The sequence below is a fragment of the Aedes aegypti genome, chromosome 3, assembly GCF_002204515.2.
Source record: "Aedes aegypti strain LVP_AGWG chromosome 3, AaegL5.0 Primary Assembly, whole genome shotgun sequence".
Lineage (NCBI taxonomy): Eukaryota > Metazoa > Arthropoda > Insecta > Diptera > Culicidae > Aedes > Aedes aegypti.
The window spans coordinates 241,743,304-241,750,350 of record NC_035109.1 but is presented as its reverse complement, the minus strand read 5'-3'; positions in this window follow the sequence as shown (position 1 = coordinate 241,750,350).

Genomic DNA, 7,047 nt, shown 5'->3' with positions numbered 1-7,047 from the left:
TTATTCACAAAAAGAAGAGAAATCGATAATGTTACTTACGCCCTTATTCTGGCATACACTTGAAATTTTTGAATAATTGTAATCAAATCAGTTGATCGATGTTGTCATCATATTCTTAAGCATTCTACCATTCATCACTAATTACTCTGTAGAACGTATAGGTCATTAGGTTGTTCAATTCTTGTTGGACGCTTCACATTCTTTCAATCGATTAGTAACGGGTTTTCCAGGTAGTTTCATTCATCCAAAAGTCTTCAATACTTATTACTTATTCCCAGCAGTGACACATTCACTGACCAGTTCCATTGAGCACTAACCGCACTTTCAAACCGTAAGTTTCCAATTGCAACCACGTGCCCACCCGTTGCTACCTTCTGAAATCATCCCCATACACTAAATACTATTTCCAGATAAGGGCTCTTACACTGTTAGGCAAATACGCAGGCACAGCACAAAACGAGTTAGACCTCTAGTCTCGACGCACTCTCTGTTCTTCCCGTATGGCTAGACGACCTGTTGCGCACACACTTTTCACTGTAGAACGAAGCTCACCAACAGAGGGACGCGTAATAACCGAAAAACTTTTCGGGCAAATTATGTTGTTATGCTCGAACACCAGTTCACCGCAAACCAGAGACACTTAAAACTGAGGTTGGGGGTTATGAGAGCACGCGTCCGCACCGCGACGAAGGAAACTTTCGACTGACTCGGGTCGACCCGGTTGAGGTCCAGAGCGCGAAAAATTCGACAACCGCCACCGCCATACATTAATGCATTACCGGGGGACCCTTGCGGGGAATGTTCGAAGCGGTGACAGAGACGGACGGACCGAGGGTGGTGTCAACTTTTCTTCGTGTGCGCAATGCGCATAAGTGGACCAGCCAAGTTTGGTGCAGTTAGTAGCAGGGCACGGTGCTCTCTGAAACGTTGTTATCAGAAAAAAAAATCACCATCAAACCCTTGCTCATCGATTGTTTTCTATGGCTAGATTGCATGCCTGCGCAAAATTTAAAAAAATAAATAAAGTAGTGGCCGTTTTAAGTTACGCCCTTATGATATAATAAGTCCAAAAACTATCAGAAGAAGTAGGTATATCATCAAAATTGGTTTGAAGTTGGTTTCGTTAGTTTATTGAACCTTTGGGAAAAGTTTTATATAAGAAGATCGACATTTTTTTAAGTTACGCTTTTAATGTAGCATACCAATAAGGCAATAATTTTAGCCAGATCGCAAGAGCTGCAACGTCTTCTTATATTGATGAACTGCAAGAAAAAAAATCATAAATTGTGATAGGGATTCCTCATGAGTTTCCTTCAGAAATTCTCCCAGTGATACCAGGAAAATCGCTACATGAATTATTGTAGGGATTTTTCCAGGTAGGGCAAACGCTCCCTTAGTGGAGGTAGCTCTAATAGTGGAGGTAGTGTGTTTTGACATGTTTCGCACTTTTTTATGGCTATGTGATATTTTTCTACATCATAGAAATGTGATAATGATACAAGTTATCGAAAAACATTCATGAAATTTAACCATAAACCTATTTTAAACAATGATTTTGCTTAAATGTTTTGCTCCTTTGCACCTATAGTGATGCATCAGTACCTATAGTGGAGGGTCCCATAAGAAATCAATGGTTTACGCCACTAAAGGAACCATTCTTAGAACATACCTCCACTCAAGGAACAGTGTTCCTATTGTTGATGCAAGGCTTTTTGCAGGGAAATTTCAAATGAATCGTGATTTTTATACATTTGAATGATAGAAGGATTTGAGATCTAGCGATTGATACGCTAAAATCATATAATTCATGATTTTATCACCATGTTTTAGCAGTTTTCGCTTAGGTGCACCACTAATGGTACATTTGCCGTAATAGAGATTTCATCCAGCGTTTCTCCCGCCTTTTTTTTAAGTGGTGCCTCCAAAAACTCCCTTTCTGTATTTTTTTTTTTGAGAAATCTCTGGATAAGTTCCTGGAGGTATTCCTGGATCAATCCCTGGAGGAAAAAAAATCTAGTGTAATTCCAAGAGGAATTCCCGGTTAAGTTTCTGAAAAAAATCCCTGCAAAAATTTTTGTAGGAGCTAACTGACGAAACTCTGAAGGAATTCTTGAAGAAATCCCTGGGAAAGCAAATATGCTTTTCAGCTTCGCAGTCTTTATTTTTTAACGGCTTTGTTTATAATAAAGAGACTGCGTAGACGGAAAGCATATTAAATTAAAATATACAATCGATTCTCTACCAGCTCATCTCTGGAAGAATTTCTATGAGATTAAAGAATAGAGAAACTCCTGTAGGAATCTCTGAAGAATAAGTCCAAAAACTATCTGAAGAAGTAGGTATATTATCAAAATTGGTGTATCCTCAAAAATGGTACAAAGTTGATTCTTTATTTATTTGTAACCTTTGAGAAAAGTTTTATATAAGAAGATCGGCACATTTTTGAGTTACGCCCTTTGTTTAGTGCACCCGTAAGACAATAATTTTAAAAGTCAGATAGTAAAAGCTGCAACCAATTCTTGTATCGATGTTCTCCGTTCAGAATATAGAAAAAGTACTTTGAAAAATTTCAGATTTTTATTTTAGGAAAAAAATGGACAAAAATCTCAATAATTTCATGCCATAAAACTAGCAAAACCATAACCATAGACCGTAAAATTCGTAGTTGTTAGTTGTTATTTGTTAAATTTGCTTTGGTATATCAGGAAGATAAATCCTGGTTCCTGGAGTCATAATCATGATTCTTCAAGAGTGTTAAGGCCCAAACGCAATGATAGCGGAACGGCAACGGAAAGCGAAATCGGGTGTTAACATCCAGAGTGACAACACTAAGCGGAGTGCTTTGCTTCAAGTCATTCGTATCGGTCACCATAATTCAATACGACAAATTGGTAGTGTTGTATGTAAAACGCCAGCCTGCGCGTTTCGAGGTTTTAAGTAAGGTGGCTTACGCGCCACTCCTTTCGGAGATCACCTACCAGTTTAGGGCTTGCCCGGCCGTAGAGACCCCCAGGGATTGGGTCTAATTACTCCCGATCAGAGATATTTACGAGTCGGCTGACGTCCAACTTTGGGAAGAACAATTAAAGGGGAAAGGGACAAGATCTCAAATTACGTGAAACATACGAACGAAACGACAACGCAAAACTAACTCGCTAGGTTCTCATCACTGGCCGACCTGACAAATCATCGATCTAACCAGAGGAAAAATAGGGAGCATCAATGGTTGTTTCGGGGAACCGCCCCAGTAAAGTTAACATAAATTAAATACAAAAAACTACGACTGAATTAACATGCAAAATCTTTACGCAAACATTTATTGACGACTCTTCACTATTCGACACTAAACAACATAAATTTTACTATAAATTTCGCCTACATTTATTCTTCCCACATTACTCTACAACATATATTCTGCCGTTATACGCATAATTGTCCCATGTTACTTTTTGTGCATTTTGACTTTTTGTCATCAAACAGTTTATTTTTACGTATAGTTTTTGAAAACACTTACCAAAAATTAACTTTGTTCGGAAACTCAATGAAAAGCAAGCCAAGTCAATTTGTCCCATTGATGAATTTCCACGCATAACTGTCCCACTACGGTATTTCTACGCATAACTGTCACACTATACAATTCGCTGCGCTGATCTCGAACAAAATATTCAGTAGGAAGTTTTTATTTCGCTGGAGTTTGGGAAAATCGTTTTGAATATATTCCTACGTTGGATTTACAACCCATGTGGAAAACAACCTGTTTTATGTGTTTGTATTATCGGAATGCATTCATCATTCATGCGAGCCCAACGTCAAATTTGATTGAAATTTTTCAATATCAAAATATTATTTCCCATCCGTTTTTCAATTAATTTCAGTTGGATTTTCAGGGTCAAAATTCTAGTTTTTGGAACCGTGGTCATCGATTAGAAATTTACCGTAATTTTGAATTCATCGCGGGGAGTACTGAAATAATCCCACTTGAAGATTCAGTAGCCATTTTAATTTCGAGTCCATCGCTTGCGACCTTCATGATTTAGCAAACCAAGTCTAAATTAAAATGGTTTTACCATTTTTTGATGACTTTGCCACATGCTGGGTTGTTCCGAATACCGGTTCACTGGTGGAAGTGACCATTATATTGGCGAATCTGAAACCTGGCTTGCGACATATCAATTTTCATGAATTTTCAAATTAAATCTAAAGGTAGTTCAGATGTATTTGACTGACTTGACCACATGTCGGATTGTTCCGAATTCCCGGTTTCTTGGGGAAATGGCCACTCAAGTTCCCAAACTTTATGAATTTGCAAATCAAGTCAAAAGAAGAATAGTTTAAGAGGTTTTGGATGACTTGGCCACATACTGGGTTATTCCGGATAACTGGTTCTTCGGTGCAAGTGGCAAATATGTTGGCGGTTCTAAAACTTAATTTTCGATGATTTTGCAAACCAAGTCCAAAGAAATGTCAAATCGTGTGAAGATTTGTGTCGTGAATTTTGAGTTGAATATTTACTCCGCAGAATAACCTGGAATTCGCCAATGAGTTTCTGTCAAGCCTGCAGCTGGAAGAGCCGATATAGGAACTTAGTACATCTTATAAACTCTCTAACTTACTCATCCACTCTTTCTTTCATTAACTCATACATTTTATCATTATCACACAAACAGAGAACTTTGCTTTCCATCCCAAACTATAAAATCATATTTTTTCACTTCCCCACACGTGGCTCCGTTTGGCACATGTTACTTGAGCCTTCATTAGGTGCCTTGACGTAGTTTTGAGGAGATACGTCCTCTACTTTCGGTACAATATATGCATAAGAACGGTCGTCTACAGCAGTATGCTTAGCACATAATTGGTCACTACTATCAGTGGGACTGTTATGCGTAGAAATTCACCAAAAACCTCGTATTTCTAGGCATAACAGTCCCACTATGAATTTCGTAGCTAAATTTACGTTTTTCCCATAACACAAACTCTTGGCTCTAATGAATACACTATTGTTTATACTATTGTAAAGATTTCAATTTAATTTACCACACACCTGGTCAATACGAGGCCTAAATGTGTTAAAATCTTTAAACGCGTTTTTCTCGATTGCACATTTTGGAACATGGGACAATTATGCGTATAACGGCAGTATACAGCATAACATATATTCATTTGCTCATTTTATTCTCCCTCTCTTCGCATCTTCATTACACTAGCCTAGGCCTACTCTCTGCTTTCCCTTCTATCTTTCTACTTTTCTGTCGTCGTCATTTGGATGGTGTGTTCATCCAGGGGTGTGTGTGTGTGCGTGCTCAGAATGACTACCGGCGTAAGCGCGGGAACTAAGGGTAGTCACCCCTGATTCTTACAAAAGGTAATATTGTAACCTTGTCCAGGGTTTCAGAAAATTACATTTTGAATCCGTTGAAAAAATAAAACCTGACAAGAAGCTCATGGAATCCTGTTGAAGATTTTGTGAGAATCCTGCCCATGTTATCAGTGAAAGTCGTGTGCAGAATTCTCAAAGAACCAGTTCTAGATTTTGTAAAAAGCCTGTTTCATTTTATAGGATTAGCGGCTTTGGGGCCCAGATAGCCGTAGCGGTAAACGCGCAGCTATTCAGCAAGACCAAGCTGAGGGTCGTGGGTTCGAATCCCACCAGTCGAGGATCTTTTCGGGTTGGAAATTTTCTCGACTTCCCAGGGCATAGAGTATCTTCGTACCTGCCACACGATATACACATGCAAAAATGGTCATTGGCATAGTGAGCTCTCAGTTAATAACTGTGGAAGTGCTCAGTAGAACACTAAGCTGAGAAGTAGGCTCTGCCCCAGTGGGGACGTAACGCCAGAAAGAAGAAGAAGAAGAAGAAGATTAGCGGCTTTTCAGTCTCATGGAGAAATCAAGGCGCTACGTTTTTTTTTAATTCAACGTTTCGACCATTGGACTTGGCCTTCTTCAGGAAAAAAAATCCCTGAAGAAGATCAATGGCCGAAACGTTGGATTTAAAAAAAAACTTAGCGTTTAGATTTCTCCGTAAGACTGAAAAGCTGTTAATTCTAGAAGTTGAACAACAGGTCGACACTTATAGTGACAAACCATTCATAGTTTTTTGATTAAATATACGTAACAATATAAATAACAATCCTTTCGTTTCCATGACAAAAATTTGTTTTATAATACATTATACATTTTGAATGAAAGCATGAAACGAACTCACCAAATTGATCATCCGTCCTTGCCTGAGAAGCCATAAGCTTCTTCATCAACATGCTCCCCCAGAAAAATCTATACAGGGATTTTTGCGCTTGTCTTCAAGGATTTCTGCAGGTTACAATGCGACATTTTTTTCATTGATTACTTCAGATAGGGTGCAGAACCACTTGGGCACTTCCATGATTCACTTTGACATGGGGGGTTTTTCTCGGCCGAATTGTCTGAAACTTTGCAATAAGAAGCACTTCAGTACGACGCATATTGTGGCCAAATATGAGATCTGTAGCTTTCAAAAAACCCCATTGCCGAAGTGAATCAAAAGTGCCAAGAATAGGATCCGGCTCCCTAGTTCTCAATTTCTCTAGAAATTCCTCAGGTAGTCCTCTCAAGATTCCTTACAAGGATCGCTCCCGAAATTCCATCAGGATTTTTTTCTGCAGATTTCACCGGAAATTCAACAGGGGATTCTACAAGAAATTGCTTCTTGAATTCATAGAGGGATTCCTGAAGAATTTACTTCAGAATTTCTCCCATTCTATTTTAAGGATTTCTCCAGGTAATCCTCCAGCGAATCGTTCTGGGCCTCCAAAAAATTCCCTCTGGAGGAACCTCAAGAAAAAAATCTAGAGTGATCCCTAGATGAATCGCCGGTTAAATTCCTGGAGAAGTTCTTGCAGGAGCCTATGGAGGGTTTACCGAGGAAATTTTTGAAGAAATTCCTGGAACATCAAATATGCTTTTCGGCTCTGCAGTCTAGCAGTAGACGAAAAGCATATTTTGGTGGAACCTGGAAAAAACCTCTGCAGAGATTATTCTGAAGAACTCCCTGGAATAATTATT